The sequence below is a fragment of the Silene latifolia genome, chromosome 1, assembly GCF_048544455.1.
Source record: "Silene latifolia isolate original U9 population chromosome 1, ASM4854445v1, whole genome shotgun sequence".
Classification (NCBI taxonomy): domain Eukaryota; kingdom Viridiplantae; phylum Streptophyta; class Magnoliopsida; order Caryophyllales; family Caryophyllaceae; genus Silene; species Silene latifolia.
Window position 1 is genome coordinate 84,103,677 of NC_133526.1, and position 25,935 is coordinate 84,129,611.

The 25,935-nt window shown below is 37.4% G+C and overlaps 2 long non-coding RNA genes and 1 other non-coding gene across 3 annotated transcripts; all 3 read right to left on the reverse strand.

Annotated features, from left to right (window-relative positions):
* Positions 1 to 1,513: 1,513 nt before the first annotated feature.
* On the reverse strand, positions 1,514 to 1,620 carry LOC141625345 (small nucleolar RNA R71). The gene has a single exon (XR_012535135.1). It is a non-coding gene; the product is annotated as a small nucleolar RNA R71 (small nucleolar RNA).
* Positions 1,621 to 11,288: 9,668 nt separating this feature from the next.
* LOC141595472 (uncharacterized) lies at positions 11,289 to 14,796 on the reverse strand. The gene is made up of 3 exons (XR_012522273.1): positions 14,643 to 14,796; positions 13,278 to 13,363; positions 11,289 to 11,649 (listed from the first exon to the last, which is right to left on the reverse strand). It is a non-coding gene; the product is annotated as an uncharacterized LOC141595472 (long non-coding RNA).
* Positions 14,797 to 17,731: 2,935 nt separating this feature from the next.
* On the reverse strand, positions 17,732 to 20,972 carry LOC141595514 (uncharacterized). The gene is made up of 3 exons (XR_012522275.1): positions 20,821 to 20,972; positions 19,454 to 19,539; positions 17,732 to 17,816 (listed from the first exon to the last, which is right to left on the reverse strand). It is a non-coding gene; the product is annotated as an uncharacterized LOC141595514 (long non-coding RNA).
* Positions 20,973 to 25,935: the final 4,963 nt, after the last annotated feature.

The window sequence follows — 25,935 nt, forward strand, 5'->3', positions numbered from 1 at the left end:
TTGTTAATTACTTTCATTTATTCATCATGTTTCATATTGTTGGTATGATTGACAACCTTGCTAGCATGATCAACATGATAATGAGTGAGTAGTCTCTTAGCTAGGGTTAATGGGTGATTAGGGGAAACCAACATGGGGAATGATTCATGCTTAATTTAATATGCTTTCATGTTTTATTTGCTTGCTTGTTTTGATCTCAACTCATGCACATGTTATATTTGATGAAATGCTAAGCCTATGAATCCTTGCATTTACTATCATCTTCTATCTTTTCAATGAGACTTGTAAGACATAACCCAACTCGAGTCTCATTAGACCATGCATGTTGTTGAGTAGGGAAGATTAAGTCGACTTGTAGGTGTTGTACAATCTAATCGATTCGGCTCCGGGACCCAAACTTTCCTAGGATTGTAAGATATAACCCAACTCAATCCATCACAACAATAATTGCTTACTTATAATTTGAAAACATGTTTGTATGATCATATCCCATGATTCCCCTATGATCCCATGACATCCTAGTGCCTTTAATCAATTGTTTACACCCCTTTTATTCATCTTGCTTGTTTATTTTCATTGCTATTTTAGTTTAGTGACCTTCTACATCAACCCAATTTGTGACACCCCTTAGACACCACTAGTTGCAATAGAAATCTCATTTCAATACCCGTCCCTTGGGATCCGACCTTTACTTGCCTCTTTACTAATTGTAGAGTTGTTTGTGAAGCTATAAATTGTGTTTTGATTCGACCGTGACCCAACGACCACATCTTAATTTGTGAACACGAAACGGACTCGCATCAAAAATGGCGCCGTTGCCGGGGACGGTGTTTACTTGATTTAGATTTCTTTTTATTGTTATTAGTTGTGTCTTTCTTCACCTTGGGGAAGTAAAACTCCTCAAGGTTTGTTCTAATTGTTTTCGAGTTGTTTGATATTTTGCATGTCTAGAAGGTTACAAGGTGATTTGTTACCTTTTGACCGTGAAATCGAAAGAACCTTGACGAACAATAGGAGACTTGTTAGGAGGAATTTAAGAGGTATTAGTGAAGTTGCTCAACCCACTAGTGAGTTTGTCAATCCTTTCGTAATAGAAGGAGAAGAGAACCCATTACACAATACCCCACAAAATCCACCTACAATGCCTAAATTCTCGTCACACTCCGTACCCACCGAGGAGAATCTACCAAATGGTACTCCTACACCGCAACATCTAACCGGAAATTTTATTGCCAAGTCCGCCTTCATCCAATTAGTTGAGAGGAGCCAATTTGGGGGGATGCCTAGTGAGGACCCTCATTCTCATATGGAAACCTTTTGCGACTATTGTGATGCAATCTCTCAAATGGGTGTGACTCAAGACCAAATTAGATGGGTCTTATTTCCTTTTTCCTTAATCGGCACCGCGAAGCAATGGTTAAAGGGCCTTGATAAGGCCACCCTTGGAATAGATTCTTGGAAGAAGTTGGCTCTAGCTTTCTACAAAAAATTCTACCCACCGGAAAAGACTAACATGCTAAGAGCTCAAATTACGGGTTTTAAGCAAAGGGATGAAGAATCTTTGTATGAAGCTTGGGAGCGGTTCAAGGGAATTTGTCGCTCATGTCCTCACCATGGACTTAGCGAATGGTTTTGGTACAACAATTTTGGAATGGTTTATATGAAGATTCTAGGAACATTCTCAATATGGGATCAAATGGAATGTTCACCGAAGTTGATGATAATCAAACATGGAACAAGATTGAGGAAATGGCGGTCCATAACTCACAATATAGTAGACCTCGCAAGGCTACTAGAGGAGGAAAGCATGAAGTGGACTCCGTTACTCAATTGGGTGCTCAACTTAGTGCTCACATTGACACAATCAACTTGAAGTTTGAACAAGCTATGGCTAGACTTGAGGAAAACTCAAAATCATCAAAGCATCATGTTAATGCCATGACGGCATCCTCATCAATCCCAAATGGGATATGTGAGAATTATGGAACTTTGGGAGATGACCAAGGTGAATGTAGGGGAACAAATGAACAAGTGAATGCTTTCCAAGCATACAAGAGTGGTACCCCTTATTCCAACTTTTACAATGAAAACACCAAATTCCATCCAAATCTCTCATACAAAAGCCAAAATGTTCAAAACCCTCAAACAACATACACTCCACCACCCATGAGAAACCAAAATCAAATACCCTTTTACAATCAAAACCAAGGTTACCAAAATCAAAATCCATACAATCACCAAAATGACCAAGGTTTCGATGTCCAAAAAGCGGTCCTCCAAAATGCAAAAGAATCAACAAGAATTTTTCACTCAAATGCAAAAAGATAGCCAAGCAAAGGAAACCACCATCAACAACATTCTAGCTCACACCAAGATGTTGGAAACACAATTGACTCAACTAGCATCTTCAAGCTCACAAAGACAAAAGGGGCAATTACCACCTCAAAGTAATCCCCCTAGACATGAAACGGTTAGTGCCATTCACTTGAGAAGTGGTACAAGGTATGAAGCACCGAAGAAGCAAGTTGAGGATGAAGTTGTGGAAGCTAGTGAAAAGGAAGAAATTATGCAAAGCTCCAAAGATGGAGAATCATCAAAAGAAGAAAGTTCAAAGAAAAATGAAGACAAGGCCAAGGAGAAGGAGCCCATTGTGATTAGACTCCCTTTTCCAAGTCGTCAAGCCAAGCCCAAATTTGATGATCAACTTGGAAAGTTCATGGAAATTGTGAAGAATTTGGAAGTCTCAATTCCTTTCACGGAATTAATCAATCACGTCTTGACCCTATGCGAAATACATGAAAGATATCCTCACAAAGAAGAAGTCGATCCGGAAACTTGAGACTATCGCCTTCACTAAGGTGAGTAGTGCAATACTTCAAGGGAGTTCACCTCCAAAGTTAAAGGATCCGGGAAGCTTCTCAATACCGTGTACCATTGGCGACACAACGATCAACAAAGCCTTATGTGATCTAGAGGCTAGTGTGAGTGTCATGCCGTACTCGGTGAGTAAAAGGTTGGGGATGGGAGAGCTTAAATGCACCAACATCATACTCCAAATGGCCGATAGATCGACGAAGACACCATTAGGGATATGGGAAGATGTCCCCGTGCGAATTGGGAAGTTTTTCATCCCGGTGGACTTTGTCATTGTTGATATGGAGGAAGATTCCAACATTCCAATCATCCTAGGAAGACCTTTCCTACACACCGCGGGTGCGGTGATTGATGTGAAACATGGTGAGCTCACTCTAGAAGTGGGAGATGAAAGCATAACTTTTAACCTTGACAAGACTATGAGAGCTCCTCGTTTGCATGAACAATGTTTCATGATTGATCATTATAGCCGAAAGGATGAAAGGAAGAAATCGGAACTCCAATGGAAGAAGAAAATTGAAGATGCTCCATTCAAAGAGCAAGTGAATTATGACAAGGAGAGCTTGCAAAGCTCATCAAAATCAACCAAGGAAGAAGAGGATGGCCTCATTGGCCAAGAGAAGAAATTGGGAGAGTTGTCTCCATCTAAGCAAGAGATTTTCAATGATCAACTTAATGAAGTTTGTGGTCTTTGGGACGACGAATTTGAAGGGATTTTTAATCCCTACATTGGTAATGCCATCGATCAAGACCAACAACAAAGGCCAAGGTCTATTGAAGACCTCTACCATGATAATGAACAAGCCTTTGATTACTTCTTCAAGGTGTTGAGCAACATCAACAACACCTTGGACATGCCCCCTTGACATCTCATCAAGAATGAGAGTTTGGTGGAGTCCTCCCTAAAGCACCATTTGTAAATATTTCTAACTCCCTAACTTACATTTCAATTCTTGTATTGCATTTTTTGTCATCTTTGGATTTTTATTTACTTTGATCAAAATAATTGTCATGTTTGAGAGAAGTGAGGGAGGGACTAACAATTTCAATTGATGTGTAGTGCTTTTAGCTTAGTGTGGGGATGACAATTGCCTAGGCTATCCATGCCTAGTAGTGCCCCCACAATGAAGAACACAAGACTTGAAGAAAGAATGGAAGAATGGTAAGGGAAATGCATTGTGCACGGATAGAACTGAATCCGTGTACACAGGGGAAGAATCCGAGCGGATTCCACAGAATCCGCCCGTCTTTAGTAATACGAGCGTACTGCGGAGAAGACGCCCGTCCTGAACTGAGCTAAATTTTGAAAATTTCTTGACTGTGACTGAATCCGGGCGTCCTGAGCAAGAATCCGCCCGTCTTGAAGAATCCGCCCGTCTTGTAAGAAAGACGTCCGTCTTTGCAGCTGAGGAAAACAAGCAAAATTTTCTGGACTGAAATCCATCCGTCTTCAAGCAAATCTGCCCGTCCCGTGTCAAGCAAATCCGAGCGTCTTCCACCGAATTCGTCCGTCTTTAGGCGAGTTTTCTAAAGCCCAGAAAGAGCAGAATCCGCACGGATTGGGCAGAATCCGCACGGATTGCCCCTGCAGATTCGAAAATTTCGGTCTCTTTAAAACCCCTCCCACCTTCATTCATTCATTCATAAACACTACCCACAACATCAAAACCCTCATCCTCTCCATCACAAAAACAAAAACCCTCATCCTCTCCATCACAAAAACAAAAACCCTCAACAACATTCACCAAAAACAAATCAAACCATCCTTCCAACAACAAATCAATCACTCCTTCTTCAATAAAAATAAAAACCAAGCACAAAATTTTCAACCTTTGAGTCGATTTTTGATTTCATAAAGGCAAAGCCTTTCACCTTCAAATCGATTTGGGTATACTACAAATTGAAGATTTTTCATTCTTTTCTTGGTTAGTTCATCAATGGCAAGGACTAAGGGAGCAACAAAGACAACAAAGGCACCAAAGGCTAAGGCACTCTCACAAAGGCAAAAGGCTCTTCAAACAAAGAAAGCATTGGCTATGGTGGTAGCTGGAAGTGCAACAGCAACAACAACCTTCTATGGGAGCAACAACACCTTCTACTCCGGAAATCGATCAACTTTTGCATTATCCGGAGGTAATTTTTATTTCCGATACCCATAGAAATACCTTTGTCAAGTTTGCTATGAAGTCATTACAATCCACCAAATTTATATGTGAAGATACCTTAGAAAAATTGGGTGTTCTTGAGCAAACTAGAGCCTTTTTCAATGCCATGGGGTTGAAGAAATTGTTTGAAACAAAGGAATTGACATACCCCTCCCTTACCTTGGAATTTTTGAGTTCCTTGAAAGTCACCAAAGTTGAGAATAGGGAGAATCTCGAGTTTCGTCTAGCTAATGTTAGTAGACGCATTACCTTTAGGGAATTGAGTGAAATTTTGGGTCTTAGTGATGAACCGCGTTATTTCAAGAATTATGGAAAGTATGACCCCGAACCTCTTTGGGAGGCAATCTCCGGGAAGAAATTTGAGGATTTTCATGCGAGTCGTGCTCTTTTGGTCCACCATCCGGGCATAAGAGTATGGCACAAGGTCGTGGGTAACACCATAATTGCAAGGAAAGATACCAACCATTTCACCAAACTTGATTTTATTCTCCTTGAATCGGCTTTGAACATTGGAAGAGTACACACCAAGCCTTACCATTCTTTGAGGCTCTTGGTAGATAGATGGCTCAACATTGATTGCGGGAAGAAGGGCACTACCGTTATTGTCAATAGCGGCCTAGTCACTATCCTAGCTAAGCACTTTGATCCTAACTTCAATAAGGATAACAAGTACAAAGCAAAGGAGGGTGGCCATCTTGTTGATATGCACACTATGATACACAAGTTCAAGTGAGTTGCCCATAACCCCCTTGACACTAAGTATGGATGGCTCACTAGTGAAGCTAGATCGTTCACCTTGCCTTCGAAGATTTGTCGTCTAAGCGTCCACCGGACCAATTATCTACTTCCCCTTTCTAAAGAGGCCGAGTATATTATTCAACAACAAAAGGGTGATCTTGAAATGCCCTCCTCGTCCATTGTCATACCACCTTACCCCTTTGAGTATGAAGAGTTCAAGCCGGAAGGAGTTGAAGCTAGGAAAGACTATGTGACTCTTCTCATGCAAGCAATGCACAAGCAAGCCTATGAAGATCGGAAAAATGCCTACTTGGCTCAATATCCACCCCTCCTACACTTAGCTAGGCAAGGACTACTTGATCCATCTTGTCCTTTGCCTAGTTGGGCCGATAGACAAGTCCTATTTCCGGGTGCATCTAGGGTCGTTTTGGGTGACAATGAGGTTGTTGGTAATGATGAAGAAGTTGATGATAATATTGAGGAAGAAGCAAGTGAAGGAGAAAAGGATGGTGAAGATGATGATGAGCAAGATGAGGAAGAAAGTGAAGAAGCAAATGACAAGGGAAGTGGCAATGTGGCCACTTCTAATGAGGAAAGTGATGATGATAGCATGATGGAAGATTATCAAGCCTTGGAGACTCCTACCCTCTCATGGTTTGTCTATTTCTCTCTTTGTTTTAAATATAATTTTGATCATTGTTGGAGTAGTCCTAGCACCATTAGAGGACTCACACCTCGGTACCATTGAGGTGTTCACATTTTATTGTTCCCATTTTCAAAATCCAAAATGACAAATTAGTTTCATGCATAGCATAGTGTGTGCATGAACTACACCCATCCTTGGACATTAACAATAGTGACTCACTCGGTTTGGGGAAGTTAATGCATACACAACGGGAGGTAATCTAAATTATCCTCTCCGTCATAACAAAAACCATGCATCATGTAGTGTAGCTTAGTATAGATTGCATTTAGTATAGAAATCATGCATCATCTTTGCATAATTTCCATCATTTTGGCCATTGAGGACAATGCCCATATTAGTGTGGGGATGGGAATTCTAACTCTTATTCAAAAAATCCAAAAAAAAAAAATTGAAAAATCTCAAAAATCATAAAAATTTGAAAATTGAAAACCCAAAAACATGTTTATTTCCTTTTATAGTCTTGTATATATTGTCTTGTATATATTGTGTTTGTTCTATCCTTGTTCACATTGATTGACTACACCACATCCGAGACATGAGGATATTGAAGACCGCATGGTATGATCTTTCCAATCTCCTTTTTCCTCTTTATGTTGATGACTATGTGGCTTTATTTTGATTGATGCGGTATAACAATGTGAACTTAGGACTTGCATTTAGTTTATTTGACATATTAGTTTATAGAATCACTTGCATTATGATGTTTATATTAGTTGCATCATGGCATGTAGTTGCATGTTAGAAATGTTTTGAAAAATGCCTATTTAGGAACTTTGACAAGAGCAACTAAGCCATTACAAATACTTGTTCAACTTAAGAGTTTGCCTACTAGAATGGTTGTAAAACACCCTAGATAGTGTCATACTAGTGTGTTTTGACCCATGACCCAAAGCCTAGTCAAGGGTTTGCATGTGAGTCACCTATCCAACCCCATGATGCGATGTGGACTTGGTTAACTTGTCTAGGTGACCTTGTTTGACCTTGTGGTAAGGCAACCCAAAAATATTTTCTATCAATAAGCTTGAAGTGCTCATTTCAAAGAAATTTTGTCATGTGGAAGTAATGCAATGCCAAGGAAACCTCAAATGTTATGAATTGTTGAAAGTTGAGAAATTTAAGTTGTTTTGATGGAGGCGTACCACTTCGATGTGATTTGGTGCGGGATCCATTGAATTGGGCCCCCATACGGTTGTGAATTCGGCCGCCCAGAGACAGAGTGACTATCACCCCGAAAAGCTATTGTCTAGAGGTTAACCGGTTGCCTAATAAGCGATTGGCGAAAGCAAAGGACACTAGCCCGGAAGGGACAAACCCCATCTTAAATTTTTGAAATGTGAAAGTGAAATGAGGACAATTTTGAGTACTAGTCATATCCACCCGTTGTGAATAAAGATTTGAGCATTTCATTCCCAAAAAGCCTTTTGTCAAGCCACTTGGTCGAGTTTGGGACGATCCATGACCTTTACTTTTGTAGAGAATTCAAGACTTGTCATGTCATATGCTACTAGCATCATAGGGATCATCATTCCAGCACCATCCGATCGCTCTTGACGAAAGCATTTGGAAATTGAGGACGAAAGTAGTCTAGTTTAACACCATTTGGAGGTGATTTAGTGCCATCCTCTTAGACTTAGTAATTTGTTAAACTAGTATTTGTGAAGGATTACATGCTCTTAAATTTGTTCCTCTTTAGTGCCTCCGCCACTTGATGAGGAAGTGGCTATTCTTTTTGTAGATGCATCCATTATGTGACTTTTTGTGCTTAATGTTTGGATGTGTCGCCATTTTGGCAAGACCCACCTTGCCTTGCAAGAAGGCATCCTACCTCATGGTTGTCTTGTTGTGAGTTGAAGGGGCGGAGTGAGACCCGCTAATTGTCTCATATCGGCTATATTATTAGGATAGGTTAGTATTGGTCCTAGTCTTTGTCACCTCTTTACTCGGGACGAGCAAAGGTTCGGTTTGGGGATATTTGATGTGACCATAATTAGCGCATATTTAGCCCCCGAATTAGCCTTGTTCCCATGCTTTTTAGTGCATATTTGGGTCATTTCTTATCTTTAGTTCTTTGTTTTGCATATTCTTTGAGATTTTGATCCCTTGGTAGGAAAGGAGTAAGAATCTTGCATTTTCATGGCAAAACGAGACTAAATTGATCAAATTCAATGACCAAGCATCAAGGAGAGACAAGATTAGAAGGCCTTTGTACATATTATAGTAGAAGAGCAATGTTGAGAAAGGATCCTTGAGTCCCCAAGGAAATCCCCAAGGACTTTATGAAGAAAAGGGAAGAAAAGAAGAAGATATGTTGCTAAATGACAATCCGAGCGGATTGTCACCAATCCGTCCGTCCCGCAGCTGCACAATCCGTGCGGCTTTGTTTGAATCCGCTCGGATTCCACCTCCACAATCCGACCGGATTCCCCTGAATCCGCTCGGATTCCAACGCCAGAATCCGCCCGTCCCGACCTTATTCCGCCCGGATTCCAGCACAGCACGTTTTCCTCTTCTCCAAGCTACGAAGAAATAAGCCCTTCTCTCGAAAAATACCGGCTTCTCCTTGCTCAATCTAAAAAGTGTAATTACTAGTTTAGTTCTTAGTTAACCCTAATGCATCCTCCCTAATTTCCACTATAAATACCCCATTAGTCTAATTAGAAGAGCATGTTCTTCTTATCAATAATTAGTGTAGTTAATATCAATCAAATCTCTCTTTAATATTGTAATCAAGTATTAATCAAGTTTTAATCCAAGTTTTAGTTCTTTAATCTCTCTTTTGTTCATCCTTTATTTTGGGTAATTGAAGATTATTTGGGTTATTGTTGGGAGATTGACAACCTCTCAATCAAGCATTCAAGTACTTCTTTTATCTTTGCTTTATTATTGGAATCATTAGTAGGTATAATCTCTTAATCCATTTTTAATTATTGTTAATTACTTTCATTTATTCATCATGTTTCATATTGTTGGTATGATTGACAACCTTGCTAGCATGATCAACATGATAATGAGTGAGTAGTCTCTTAGCTAGGGTTAATGGGTGATTAGGGGAAACCAACATGGGGAATGATTCATGCTTAATTTAATATGCTTTCACGTTTTATTTGGTTGCTTGTTTTGATCCCAACCAATGCACATGTTATATTTGATGAAATGCTAAGCCTATGAATCCTTGCATTTACTATCATCTTATATCTTTTCAATGAGACTTGTAAGACATAACCCAACTCGAGTCTCATTAGACCATGCATGTTGTTGAGTAGGGAAGATTAAGTCGACTTGTAGGTGTTGTACAATCTAATCGATTCGGCTCCGGGACCCAAACTTTCCTAGGATTGTAAGATATAACCCAACTCAATCCATCACAACAATAATTGCTTGCTTATAATTTGAGAACATGTTTGTATGATCATATCCCATGATTCCCCTATGATCCCATGACACCCTAGTGCCTTTAATCAATTGTTTACACCCCTTTAATTCATCTTGCTTATTTATTTTCATTGCTATTTTAGTTTAGTGACCTTCTACATCAACCCAATTTGTGACACCCCTTAGACACCACTAGTTGCAATAGAAATCTCATTTCAATACCCGTCCCTTGGGATCCGACCTTTACTTGCCTCTTTACTAATTGTAGAGTTGTTTGTGAAGCTATAAATTGTGTTTTGATTCGACCGTGACCCAACGACCACATCTTAATTTGTGAACACGAAACGGACTCGCATCAGACGAACGAAGACTACGTGCCTTGCATAATGTTCAAACATATCAAGCACGGATTAGGAGAGCCTTCAACAAGAAAGTCAAACCTCGGAACATCAAAGAGGGAGCTCTAGTGCTTAAATCTCTTAGAGCTCTTCTACCAGTCGACCCAAGGGGAAAATTCAAACCTAATTAGGCCGGTCCTTATTTAGTCAAATCCATACTCTCAGGGGGTGTAGTTAGAATTACAGACTTAGACGGGAACGAGTTTTCAAATCCGACTAATCTAGACCAACTTAAGCGGTATTACCCTTAGAATAGAATTAAAAACGCACCACGTAGGACCCACGTGCCGCTCTTGCGACACGAAATACATGGCACCGGCCAAACCTCGAGATTCGTGCCACCTCGCCCTTGTGTTTTGGCATTTTTATTTATCCTCAGTATCATCAATATAACTTAATTTCATTCTTAAGAGTAAGCAAAGCACCATGCTTATTCCTATGTTCATTACAAGCTCTTGCTTCGAACATTTATTCTTTTACATTTTCTATTTTCGAACTACGTTCTGGGTTTGATTTCATTTTCAAATGAATTCGTAGGCAATCCTTCACAAGATACAATCCAATCAATTTCTAATAAAAAATGTAAATAGAAGGACATTTGCTTTGGCACCTGGAATTCGAAAGAATAAATAATGGGAATTGATTTTAAGTTCCTAACTGAAAAAAATCGGTTTATTTATCTATTAATAATACGCCAAATAATATATAAATGCTGAAATAAAATGTTAGGCTAGGATTCTAAAAATTCCGCCATTTATTACCAAAATAATTAATAATAATAAATAATATAAAGACTTAGGCTATTTCTATTCTTCCATCTTCCCCTTGCCTTTATCTTTCATGTCATACTTCTTGTCTCGACCTCGAGGGGGACGCTCTTGCGTTATCTCTGACCTAATCACGAGCGGTCTTTCTCGAGGCCTAGTCTTTCCATTTCGATCTACAATCTACTTCTCAACAGGAACATTCTTTGGCTTCTTCTTCGGGCGAACGACTCGGAATCCAGCTTCTTCTTCTTCGGTCAAGTATTTCTTGTGACACCCTCATTTTTAGCGTTAAATAAACACGTAAATTCTACAGAAAAACTGACAGGATATGTTTGTAATTGGTTCAACTAGATAAAACCTGTAATTTTAAAAACTTTTCTAAACCATTCACAAACATTTCCAAATGAAGAGTGCCAAAACCTGCAAATACTAACAAACTAATTTACATAACATTGCTAAAGTCGCGAGAATAAAGTGATACAAACCAAAGTAAAAGAGGGAGACATATGTCCCTCCAAAATATAAACACAACCATATGTTTAAAGGTTTACTACAAAATATAACCAAACTAGGTCCAAGGTTCTTTTGCTCGCTAGCTCGTCCATGTACCCCATCTAAACATCATCAACCTGTCAATCGCATTTTATACAAACACGAAAGCCACAATTCAGTGGGGAGTAACTTCGAGACCTCCTAGCCACGAAATGTCATATTTAATGTAACATGTAAACAACATCATAAATAATTTAATTATCGAGTATTCTAACGTATGAACACTAAATTGACCAATTTAAGCTATCATGTGAAATATATAACAAACGGTAATCCAAACTTTATCAATTGTAACCGGCTTGCATCTCACCTATTACAATTCATAAAATAACCATACAAGAAAGGAGAATATATCAAAGACATGCATAAGTTCTTAGCACGGTCAATAGTCACTTTGTAACTCGAGTCTATACCACGAGGTAGGGAAGGTAATCGAACCGGTATCCTGGCTCAGAGGTTCTATAAAAACATGGCCAAGACACAACACAACCCTAGTCTTAAATCTGCGCAGACCTAGACATGCGGATACACACCACCGCACCCAAGACCCACAATTTTATAAAACCAAGTGAGTACCCTAAGGAGTCCACCAAAGGGTTGGCTAGTACTTAAGTTGACCACTTACTTTCAAAATAAGTAACGAGGTCATGCCCCAACTTGGATATAAACCCACCAAGTCAGGAACACAAAGGCTATTAAGCAGTGAACATACACTCGTCAAAGACTATAAAGACCTATCTATGACAACCACAAAATACCACACATATAAGCAGCTGGCCAACAACACAATCCTCAATATTAGTGGTACTCATAACCATTATATATTCCATTACCCAAATTATAAGAATGAGAAACCAACCTGCAAAAAGTATTCAATACCAGTTCCATTTCAAGCAATATTAACAATATTAAAGGTTTAAGGGAATCTAGGGCCGTTTTTACAATATAAGAAACCATTCAAATCAACCAACAACACATGTGAAATAAAAACATAATAAATGGCCTAAAACAAGAATAAGGCCAAATATCCAATTCGCACAATAATTTCATCCAACCGAATTTTTACCCGCAACCCCACCTGCTGCGACAGTGCGGGTTCAATCGCGGCCGACCAATCACACAATTGATCGACATCGATTCATCAAAGGGACTAAGGGCTCGATTTTCGGCATAATCATCCAAACATAGCAATTATCGCTATAAAATTCATTTCAAGCCTATTCATTACAATTTCATATCATAACCTATCCTAACATGTGCAAACTACCAATATAAGCATGATTTTACCATCAACATTATATTTAATACTAACATTATTCATTTCAAAAGATTACCCATATGTTACTTATACTAAATATAACATTAATAAACCCGAAACGACGAACAACGCATGAAAAATCGCGGAAACAAGCAACGGGTCGACCCGGGCCAACCCAGGGCTGCCGTGGCTGCACGGCTGCGGTCAATCAAGGGCCGCCACCCCAAATCCTCCGTTTCTCCGTTTTTGTTCATTTTAACACCGTTTTAAGCATCAATTAATCATTCCCATTTCATTTCCATACTAATATGTGAACTTATACTTACAAAAGACATGAATTCAACCCATATTTTCATGTGAAATAAACCACTCAAATAAAATTCACAAGATCATACAAGAAAACAAAGAATGTGACATTTATTCGTCGAGTAACTCGAAATATGTTACCTTACGCTAGCAAAGAGACAAGTAATAACTTGAGAAAGCTTCTAAAACCCAAAATTACTCTTCATCTTCAACCACATATGAGTCACCTAAAATAATTATGTGAAAGGACGATATTAACGAATTATCGTTATATAAAATATGAGACGTAAATTAATTTAATTATTTTTTTAAATAAACCAAACTAGCGTCAAAACAATTTATAGATACGGCCCAAACTCGCGACTTAGCCAGGCCACTGCCTAGGCCACAGCCAGGCCACTGCCAGCTGCTGCTAGACTACAGCAGGCCACGGCCAGGCTATAGCAGGCCACGGCCAGGCTACAGTAGGCCACGGCCAGGCCGCTGCTAGGCCAACATCCCAACGACAACAACCCATATAAGTGAATGTACATGTATTTGTATAAGAATGAGACGGACATTCAAATAATTTCAATGACCGAATTTGCGCCATGGGCAAACTAATACTATGACTCAAGACCCAAAACACGGCCCAACCAACCATCATACGGGGTTAATACAACCACAAACACGTACCTAAACTAACTCCCCATACCCGCTCAACACAACCCGAACAACCAGATATCATGATTATACGCTCAAAGCTGACGCCAACATTATAATAGTCACCCTCGTCCCAATAATTAATTCAATCTCAACTCTCTACTCCATCTCTCTCATTACTCCGTCCTACTCATTACTCCGTCTCATAATATAATACTCTATAGTAACCAGATTTCCATTAAAGGAATTGCTCAACATTTAGAGTATAACTCTAAGCTACTCACCCACTGGTCGAGGCCAAAGGGTACGACAATTAAAATACAATATCAAAAATCCAATACCTCAATTCTCAATATAATTCAATTTCGACCAACCAATCAATATACAAAACCCTTTACGCATAATCTAACACACTTCTGTGTCAATCCACTTATTAAACTAATAATACACCTCTAGCAAACAACCTGATCCGTTGTACACAAAATTCATTCCCTGGAGAGTGGAGTCCCATTGCTACGATTATTCATGTCAATGACATCATGCTACCAAACTTTATTTATCTTTAATTAGTCCTTAAACCAAATCACGTTACCATACTACGATTCGTATTTGGCTACTCCAACCCCTTATTCAACCCATCTCACATACAACCAACTAAACAAAAGGTATATATAATTATTATTATATACTTGTATGATAAATCATCATAGCTATAAATTTTCGAGACGGAATTTAAGACGAAAATGAGACGGAAGTGAGACGCAACTAAAACCGAGCATACAAAATGAGGAAAAGTATAAAGAACCGAATTTGTCTTTTAAGACGACCTTTTTGAAAACTCAGTCAAAACTCAAACTTTATTACCTTAAAAGAACGAGGAATGGACGAGGAAGCTAATGGTACAAAAATAATGGAGTTTGGTTGAGAAATGAAGGCGGGATCTGGGTTTTTATGTCACGAAAATGGAGTTGTTGTAGGGGATTATTGTTGCTGCTGTTTGACGCCAGGAAAAGGAACAAGAAAAGGAAATGGGGGTGGATACGTAGGGAACAACAACAATACTAATAATAATAATAATAATAATAATAGTAATAATAGAGATAAGGTGAGTGAGTAGGTGTAGTAGGGATCAGATTGGTCCGAATAAATTAGCCTCATATATGAAAATGTGACGGTCTATAGTTAGACGGAAATTGAGACGGGAATTATTATTATTACGGTCATTATTATCGTCACTATTATTATCCGACCAAAAATACGTATATATATATTATTATATAAATCATGCCTTAAAGATATAATTTAATCGTACGTATTTTTATATAAACGAGCTTTTATATAATACGTTTATAAAAATCGTGTTTGACATAAAATTAATTAAATTGAATAATTCAAAAATATGAAATAAAGTAATCGAACAGTTTAATAAATTTAAAATGTCAAAATGGAAAATTCGCGGGTGTTACAATCACCCCACCTTTTAAAAAGTTTCGTCCTCGAAACTTGAAAGTAGAAATGGAAGGTTATGAAAATAAAAGTGGAATTGAAATCGGTAACTAAAACATTTAAAAGGTCACTTATCGTAAGAATAAAAATTCTTTCAAGAACTTCAACTAAAATTTTCCGACAGAACCAGACTCTCATCAGAAGAACGGATGTGTTCTCGTTACGTATTCAAGAACATCACATTCCAAATCAAAGATAAGGTAAAAAGGCAAATCATTTGTATAAATCAAAAATCAAAATACCTTCAAAAAGATTAATGAAGAGTTTTCAAAAATATAAGTCTCATTCATGGAACGGAATTGCTCTTGTCGTGCACACAAGAACGCTAACTTTCCAAGTCAGAGACAAATTTAAAACAAAAACTATTCGCCGACAAGCGTAGAACAAGTTATCAAACGTCTCCAATAACTAGTTCTAACATCCGATCAACGTTAAAATCCAAATAAGAGAAAGGTAATCTACTCAAATTTTCTTTTGCGAAAAGCCAAAATAGAAATAAAGATTTCACTTTTAAAGCCAAATGGGAGTCAAATCCACGAAAATGTAACATTAAACTTTGACAAAGAAGTCATAAATAGATCAAAGTTAACGAAAATTGGACAAAACTTAACGAAATCTTGGGTTTAGTAATTAAAATTACGATAATTGAGTTTATATTCAAGGAAGGAATAGGGAACTAAATCAAATTTTCATTTTCAAGTCTTCAAAAATAGGTTAGGTTTGCAGAAGTGACATAAACTTTTAAGAATGAATCGAAACTAGTAGCTTGAAAGTTTAGAAGTTGTACAAAAAGGAAAGTAACTTAGATAGCATAAAAACAAAATATGTTAAGAGAGCTCAAACTTAAGCAACAAGAGAGCTATAATGAATTTCATAGGGTAGAAATTGAAGTCAAAATTACAAGGATGTTAAAGATAGAGTTTCACAAGATACGAGTGTCAAACTTAAAGGAGGAGCAAGATGAAGCGAGGAAATGAGGTATGAACGGTAACGCTTATGGTCAAGGATAAAGGGAAATTAGACAACAAGGAAATGTCAGATACTCAAATCTTAAACAACAATGTCATCACTCCACTAAAGAAACAAAGGGTAATAACCAGGTCAGGAAATGATAGGAAATTTAAAAAAGGATATATGAACATGTCAAGATGTGAGACTAAAAGAGTCGATTCATAAAGATAACTAGTTAACAACCAGTAAGAGATATTAGAATTAGGGAGGTATTCAAGACAAGGAAATAACGAGTAAACTTTTATACTTAAAAATCAAATCCAACCAATCAATTATACTCACTTTGTCAAGGAACTAGGTATAAGAATCACTAAGTATGTCTCATCACCTTACCTAAGTCTTTCTAACATCACGACTTCTCAAAGCCAGGGTTAAGGGTCAAAAACAAACAATCTCATCAAGAGTCAAGTTTTCCAACCAAGGTCAACATTCCTCAAAAGAAAGTGTACTATCAAATGGCGTTAAGGGAGGATAACTGGATAAGCAAGGAACAAAGGACAAGTTAGAAGTACAAGCGTAGCTTTTAAAGTAAATCAAAAGGGAGTTTAGAAGAAGGATAAGCACCAAGAGATTAAGAATAAGGCGAGATACAAAAAGAACGAGAAACATCTTCAAGGAAGTAGAAGCATTCTTCAAAGGTTGAACAAATCTTCAATCCTCAACAATAGGCACTAAATCTTGATCTTCTTAAAATATAAGTGTCCTTTCAATGGAACGGAGATACTCTTGGCGATCACTCAAGAACATCAATATTCCAATTCAAAGACATAAAAAAAATACATTTTTTTACACCAACAAATGATAAAACTAATTATCAAACGTCTCCAATAACAAGCTTTAACACTAATTGACGTTAAAACCAGTGAAAAACATTAAAACATTTTCAAAACCTTTAGTTCAAATTTTTTTTTTATAATAAGGGTAATAACTCCATTAGCTATAGATAAGCTCACGGTCATTGATCCAAGAACGCAACAATTATTAAATGACAATCAACAAACAGGTTAGTACCTAACAAAGAGCAAACACAAAGAGACTACAACATAAGGTCCTAAGTCTACCCATCTTACCCATCTCTCGAGTTTATTATTTCAAGGTCAAGTTATTTATATTGGGGTGCACAAACGTGCGTCGGGAGCAAATATGCTCTGATACCAACTGTGACACCCTCATTTTTAGCTTTAACTAAACACGTAAATTCTACAGAAAAACTGACAGGATATGTTTGTAATTGGTTCAACTAGATAAAACCTGTAATTTTAAAAACTTTTCTAACCATTCACAAACATTTCCAAATGAAGAGTGCCAAAACCTGCAAATACTAACAAACTAATTTACATAACATTGCTAAAGTCGCGAGAATAAAGTGATACAAACCAAAGTAAAAGAGGGAGACATATGTCCCTCCAAAATATAAACACAACCATATTTTTAAAGGTTTACTACAAAATATAACCAAACTAGGTCCAAGGTTCTTTTGCTCGCTAGCTCGTCCATGTACCCCATCTAAACATCATCAACCTGTCAATCGCATTTTATACAAACACGAAAGCCACAATTCAGTGGGGAGTAACTTCGAGACCTCCTAGCCACGAAATGTCATATTTAATGTAACATGTAAACAACATCATAAATAATTTAATTATCGAGTATTCTAACGTATGAACACTAAACTGACCAATTTAAGCTATCATGTGAAATATATAACAAACGGTAATCCAAACTTTATCAATTGTAACCGACTTGCATCTCACCTATTACAATTCATAAAATCACCATACAAGAAAGGACAATATATCAAAGACAGGCATAAGTTCTTAGCACGGTCAATAGTCACTTTGTAACTCGAGTCTATACCACGAGGTAGGGAAGGTAATCGAACCGGTATCCTGGCTCAGAGGTTCTATAAAAACATGGCCAAGACACAACACAACCCTAGTTCTAAATCTGCATGAGACCTAGACATGCGGATACACACCACCGCACCCAAGACCCACAATTTTATAAAACCAAGTGAGTACCCTAAGGAGTCCACCAAAGGGTTGGCTAGTACTTAAGCTGACCACTTACTTTCAAAATAAGTAACGAGGTCATGCCCCAACTTGGATATAAACCCACCAAGTCAGGAACACAAAGGCTATTAAGCAGTGAACATACACTCGTCAAAGACTATAAAGACCTATCTATGACAAACACAAAATACCACACATATAAGCAGCTGGCCAACAACACAATCCTCAATATTAGTGGTACTCATAACCATTATATATTCCATTACCCAAATTATAAGAATGAGAAAGCAACCTGCAAGAAGTATTCAATACCAGTTCCATTTCAAGCAATATTAACAATATTAAAGGTTTCAGGGAATCTAGGGCCGTTTTTACAATATAAGAAACCATTCAAATCAACCAACAACACATGTGAAATAAAAACATAATAAATGGCCTAAAACAAGAATAAGGCCAAATATCCAATTCGCACAATAATTTCATCCAACCGAATTTTTACCCGCAACCCCAGCCCTGCGACAGGTACGGGTTGAATCGCGGCTGACCAATCACACAATTGACTGACATCGATTCAGTCAAAGGGACTAAGGGCTCAGTTTTCGGCATAATCATCCAAACATTGCAATTATCGCTATAAAATTCATTTCAAGCCTATTCATTACAATTTCATATCATAACCTATCCTAACATGTGCAAACTACCAATATAAGCATGATTTTACCATCAACATTATATTTAATACTAACATTATTCATTTCAAAAGATTACCCATATGTTACTTATACTAAATATAACATTAATAAACCCGAAACGACGAACAACGCATGAAAAATCGCGGAAACAAGCAACGGGCCGACCGGGAGCCAACCTGTAGGCTGCCGTGGGCTGCACGGGCTGCTTGCCGGTCAATCGGGCCGCCACCCCAAATCCTCCGTTTCTCCGTTTTTGTTCATTTTAACACCGTTTTAAGCATCAATTAATCATTCCCATTTCATTCCCATACTAATATGTGAACTTATACTTACAAAAGACATGAATTCAACCCATATTTTCATGCGAAATAAACCACTCAAATAACATTCACAAGATCATACAAGAAAACAAAGAATGTGACATTTATTCGTCGAGTAACTCGAAATATGTTACCTTACGCTAGCAAAGAGACAAGTAATAACTTGAGAAAGCTTCTAAAACCCAAAATTACTCTTCATCTTCAACCACATATGAGTCACCTAAAATAATTATGTGAAAGGACGATATTAACGAATTATCCTTATATAAAATATGAGACGTAAATTAATTTAATTATTTTTTTAAATAAACCAAACTAGCGTCAAAACAATTTATAGATACGGCCCAAACTCGCGACTTAGCCAGGCCACTGCCTAGGCCACGGCCAGGCCACTGCCAGCTGCTGCTAGGCTACAGCAGGCCACGTCTAGGCTACAGCAGGCCACGGCCAGGCTCAAGCAGGCCACGGCCAGGCCGCTGCTAGGCCAACATCCCAACGACAACAACCCATATAAGTGAATGTACATGTATTTGTATAAGAATGAGACGGACATTCAAATAATTTCAATGACCGAATTTGCGCCATGGGCAAACTAATACTATGACTCAAGACCCAAAACACGGCCCAACCAACCATCATACGGGGTTAATACAACCACAAACACGTACCTAAACTAACTCCCCATACCCGCTCAACACAACCCGAACAACCAGATATCATGATTATACGCTCAAAGCTGACGCCAACATTATAATAGTCACTCTCGTCCCAATAATTAATTCAATCTCAACTCTCTACTCCATCTCTCTCATTACTCCGTCCTACTCATTACTCCGTCTCATAATATAATACTCTATAGTAACCAGATTTCCATTAAAGGAATTGCTCAACATTTAGAGTATAACTCTAAGCTACTCACCCACTGGTCGAGGCCAAAGGGTACGACAATTAAAATACAATATAAAAAATCCAATACCTCAATTCTCAATATAATTCAATTTCGACCAACCAATCAATATACAAAACCCTTTACGCATAATCTAACACACTTCTGTGTCAATCCACTTATTAAACTAATAATACACCTCTAGCAAACAACCTGATCCGTTGTACACAAAATTCATTCCCTGGAGAGTGGAGTCCCATTGCTACGATTATTCATGTCGATGACATCATGCTACCAAACTTTAATTATCTTTAATTAGTCCTTAAACCAAATCACGTTACCATACTACGATTCGTATTTGGCTACTCCAACCCCTTATTCAACCCATCTCACATACAACCAACTAAACAAAAGGTATATATAATTATTATTATATACTTGTATGATAAATCATCATAGCTATAAATTTTCGAGACGGAATTTAAGACAAATGAAATGAGACGGAAGTGAGACGCAACTAAAACTGAGCATACAAAATGAGGAAAAGTATAAAGAACCGAGCTGTCTTTTAAGACGACCTTTTTGAAAACTCAGTCAAAACTCAAACTTTATTACCTTAAAAGAACGAGGAATGGACGAGGAAGCTAATGGTACAAAAATAATGGAGTTTGGTTGAGAAATGAAGGCGGGATCTGGGTTTTTATGTCACGAAAATGGAGTTGTTGTAGGGGATTATTGTTGCTGCTGTTTGACGCCAGGAAAAGGAACAAGAAAAGGAAATGGGGGTGGATACGTAGGGAACAACAACAATACTAATAATAATAATAATAATAATAATAATAATAATAATAGTAATAATAGAGATAAGGTGAGTGAGTAGGTGTAGTAGGGATCAGATTGGTCCGAATAAATTAGCCTCATATATGAAAATGTGACGGTCTATAGTTAGACGGAAATTGAGACGGGAATTATTATTATTACGGTCATTATTATCGTCACTATTATTATCCGACCAAAAATACGTATATATATATATATTATTATATAAATCATGCCTTAAAGATATAATTTAATCGTACGTATTTTTATATAAACGAGCTTTTATATAATACGTTTATAAAAATCGTGTTTGACATAAAATTAATTAAATTGAATAATTCAAAAATATGAAATAAAGTAATCGAACAGTTTAATAAATTTAAAATGTCAAGATGGAAAATTCGCGGGTGTTACAATCACCCCACCTTTTAAAAAGTTTCGTCCTCGAAACTTGAAAGTAGAAATGGAAGGTTATGAAAATAAAAGTGGAATTGAAATCGGTAACTAAAACATTTAAAAGGTCACTTATCGTAAGAATAAAAATTCTTTCAAGAACTTCAACTAAAATTTTCCGACAGAACCAGACTCTCATCAGAAGAACGGATGTGTTCTCGTTACGTATTCAAGAACATCACATTCCAAATCAAAGATAAGGTAAAAAGGCAAATCATTTGTATAAATCAAAAATCAAAATACCTTCAAAAACATTAATGAAGAGTTTTCAAAAATATAAGTCTCATTCATGGAACGGAATTGCTCTTGTCGTGCACACAAGAACGCTAACTTTCCAAGTCAGAGACAAATTTAAAACAAAAACTATTCGCCGACAAGCGTAGAACAAGTTATCAAACATCTCCAATAACTAGTTCTAACATCCGATCAACGTTAAAATCCAAATAAGAGAAAGGTAATCTACTCAAATTTTCTTTTGCAAAAAGCCAAAATAGAAATAAAGATTTCACTTTTAAAGCCAAATGGGAGTCAAATCCCTGAAAATGTAACATTTAACTTTGACAAAGAAGTCATAAATAGATCAAAGTTAACAGAAATTGGACAAAACTTAACGAAATCTTGGGTTTAGTAATTAAAATTACGATAATTGAGTTTATATTCAAGGAAGGAATAGGGAACTAAATCAAATTTTCATTTTCAAGTCTTCAAAAATAGGTTAGGTTTGCAGAAGTGACATAAACTTTTAAGAATGAATCGAAACTAGTAGCTTGAAAGTTTAGAAGTTGTACAAAAAGGAAAGTAACTTAGATAGCATAAAAACAAAATATGTTAAGAGAGCTCAAACTTAAGCAACAAGAGAGCTATAATGAATTTCATAGGGTAGAAATTGAAGTCAAAATTACAAGGATGTCAAAGACAGAGTTTCACAAGATACGAGTGTCAAACTTAAAGGAGGAGCAAGATGAAGCGAGGAAATGAGGTATGAACGGTAACGCTTATGGTCAAGGATAAAGGGAAATTAGACAACAAGGAAATGTCAGATACTCAAATCTCAAACAACAATGTCATCACTCCACTAAAGAAACAAAGGGTAATAACCAGGTCAGGAAATGATAGGAAATTTAAAAAAGGATATATGAACATGTCAAGATGTGAGACTAAAAGAGTCGATTCATAAAGATAACTAGTTAACAACCAGTAAGAGATATTAGAATTAGGGAGGTATTCAAGACAAGGAAATAACGAGTAAACTTTTATACTTAAAAATCAAATCCAACAAATCAATTATACTCACTTTGTCAAGGAACTAGGTATAAGAATCACTAAGTATGTTTCATCACCTTACCTAAGTCTTTCTAACATCACGACTTCTCAAAGCCAGGGTTAAGGGTCAAAAACAAACAATCTCATCAAGAGTCAAGTTTTCCAACCAAGGTCAACATTCCTCAAAAGAAAGTGTACTATCAAATGGCGTTAAGGGAGGATAACTGGATAAGCAAGGAACAAAGGACAAGTTAGAAGTACAAGCGTAGCTTTTAAAGTAAATCAAAAGGGACTTTAGAAGAAGGATAAGCACCAAGAGATTAAGAATAAGGCGAGATACAAAAAGAACGAGAAACATCTTCAAGGAAGTAGAAGCATTCTTCAAAGGTTGAACAAATCTTCAATCCTCAACAATAGGCACTAAATCTTGATCTTCTTAAAATATAAGTGTCCTTTCAATGGAACGGAGATACTCTTGGCGATCACTCAAGAACATCAATATTCCAATTCAAAGACATAAAAAAAATACATTTTTTTACACCAACAAATGATAAAACTAATTATCAAACGTCTCCAATAACAAGCTTTAACACTAATTGACGTTAAAACCAGTGAAAAACATTAAAATATTTTCAAAACCTTTAGTTCAAATTTTTTTTTTATAATAAGGGTAATAACTCCATTAGCTATAGATAAGCTCACGGTCATTGATCCAAGAACGCAACAATTATTAAATGACAATCAACAAACAGGTTAGTACCTAACAAAGAGCAAACACAAAGAGACTACAACATAAGGTCCTAAGTCTACCCATCTTACCCATCTCTCGAGTTTATTATTTCAAGGTCAAGTTATTTATATTGGGGTGCACAAACGTGCGTCGGGAGCAAATATGCTCTGATACCAACTGTGACACCCTCATTTCCATCTTCTTTGGTACATCCCTGCCAATAAGACAAAGCAAACCAAAGTATACGACTCAGGGGACATTTATAGCATAATACTACGTAAAATACATAGAAATGCATGCAAATAAGACTTAAAAAGACTATATAAATAACACACATCAAATTTCCCCAAACCAAACCTTTGCTTGTCCCCAAGCAACCTATATGTAACTAACTAACGGAACGGAATGAAAACTCAGAGGCAGCTACAAATCGTCCATTGAACCAATTTAATGCAAGCAAACTAACACTTATAGCAAAAACTGTCAAATGCAAACTAGTTATAAGATGTTTATAATAAAGCTGAACCGCCGTCCTTGCAAGACCTTTGAAAATGGACTCTCACGGGCCACTATTCTCTCATGAAGCAAAGGATAAGCAAGTATATGTAAGAGAGAAATAATAAAAAATCGCTCACCTAAATACGACCCACATAAACATGCATGCAATCTAGTATGATAGACAATTCTAGCTACTGTACACATACATTCCATCCAGCGAGGTCCTATCACATGCCGAGGGGTTACAAAAGTATGGAAAAGTGAGGCAATGGGTAAGAAGAGGCAAAATATTTTTGGGAATGTGAGGGTGATGGCCAAGCTAGCACCTAAACAAACCAATATTACAGCATCCACTTCTAAACCAGCTTCAAGAATAAAAACAATGCCTTCATTGGCAATAAGCTCACTAAACCATCTAAATACTCCTCATAAAATCAAAATAAAACATAGGAGTAACTTAACTCTCATTTTTTCCATTCCTTTTCTTCTTCTTTTTTTTTTTTTTTTTTAATCTTTCTGTTTTTTTTTTTCATTTTTTTCATATTCTTTTTTCAATTCTCCTTCTCCATACTACCAACTCTCGTTTTTCAATCCAAACCAAATTTGGCACAGTAAACAACATACCCGCAAAAACAAACTAAGCTAGGTTGACAAAGCACACTAAGTTTGGGTTGTAATTAAGGGGTCAAAAGCCAAATTTGGCTAAATGTGGAGTTAATGGGTAGTAATGAAATAAAAGGAATGTAAGCACCTCCCTGCATGTGACACCAACCACCAACCCGAATGTATGCAGGCAATAAGTAATTGAATTTCATACTTATGAAAATTAATGTTACATGTTATGCAAGGAGTAACTATTCACAATCCTACATGAACTGGTCATGGATGACACCAGTTTATAGGCTCTAAAATCTTAGAAATTATAAGTAGGTTGCCAAAATTTCAGGTCAAGTCTATTCTTTCAGCTAAATTTTAACATAAACTCGTAGATTATGCAATAGGACTATGCTAAAAGATATTTAGTTTTTGTAAGGCTTAAGTAAAAGGACTAAATGTAGTGCAATTTCATCATTGAAATACACTGTTCCGACTCAACCTAAATGCAAAAATAAACGTGATTTTTTTTCTTCAGATTTTCTAATTTTTTTTGAATTTTTCTTTTTTTTCGAAATAAATGAAAAACAATGCAAGCTAAAATGCAATAAACGTGAATGCAAAACAAATGCAAATGTGGACTCAAAGTGTGCATTACCCTCCCCAAACCAAAACGGACAATTCCCTCATTGTCCTCCAGCATACACCAGCTGAATAATAGGGAAAGGCAAAATACAACACAAATGCAAAATAAATGAAATAAACTCAAGGAGATGAAAAGAAGGAAAAGCAAAAATACTCCCAATGTACAACTTCCCCAAACCAGCCAGCAAACTGGGGAAGTGAGTTGTCAGCAACTACTCGTCCGCACCCTCCTTGTCAACCATCTGGAAAGTAGGGTCCTCCTCCTCCTCCTCTCCCCTCCTCCTAGAATGACCTCTAGCATCTAAATCAGCTCGGATCATCTCCTCTCTCTTGGCTTTGTCCTCCTCGCTCTCACACTGAGGGTACCCCTCCTCCGGGTACCGGTAAAAAGAAGGGCGTGGCCACCCATCTGGCACCGAACGGCCTCGACGCATGTGATACTTGTAAAGAGGGAATAAGGCGAGAGCCTGATCCCGCTCCATCCGAGCTACTCTCATGCACATATCCAAAACAAGAGCATCACGACGCCTTTGGTCCATGACCTCAGGCGCCTAAAAAATAGGAGGTGGTATAAAATTAACCAGTAAAGACGGCTGAGAGGTAGAGGTTGTAGGTGTAGGCGGGGGTATGGGCGTGGGCGTGGACGCGGGTGTGGACGCGGACGCGGGTGCGTGTGTGAGCCTAGCCTGTGTAGGTCTAGACCCCTCTCCGACTTCCCTAACAGCAAG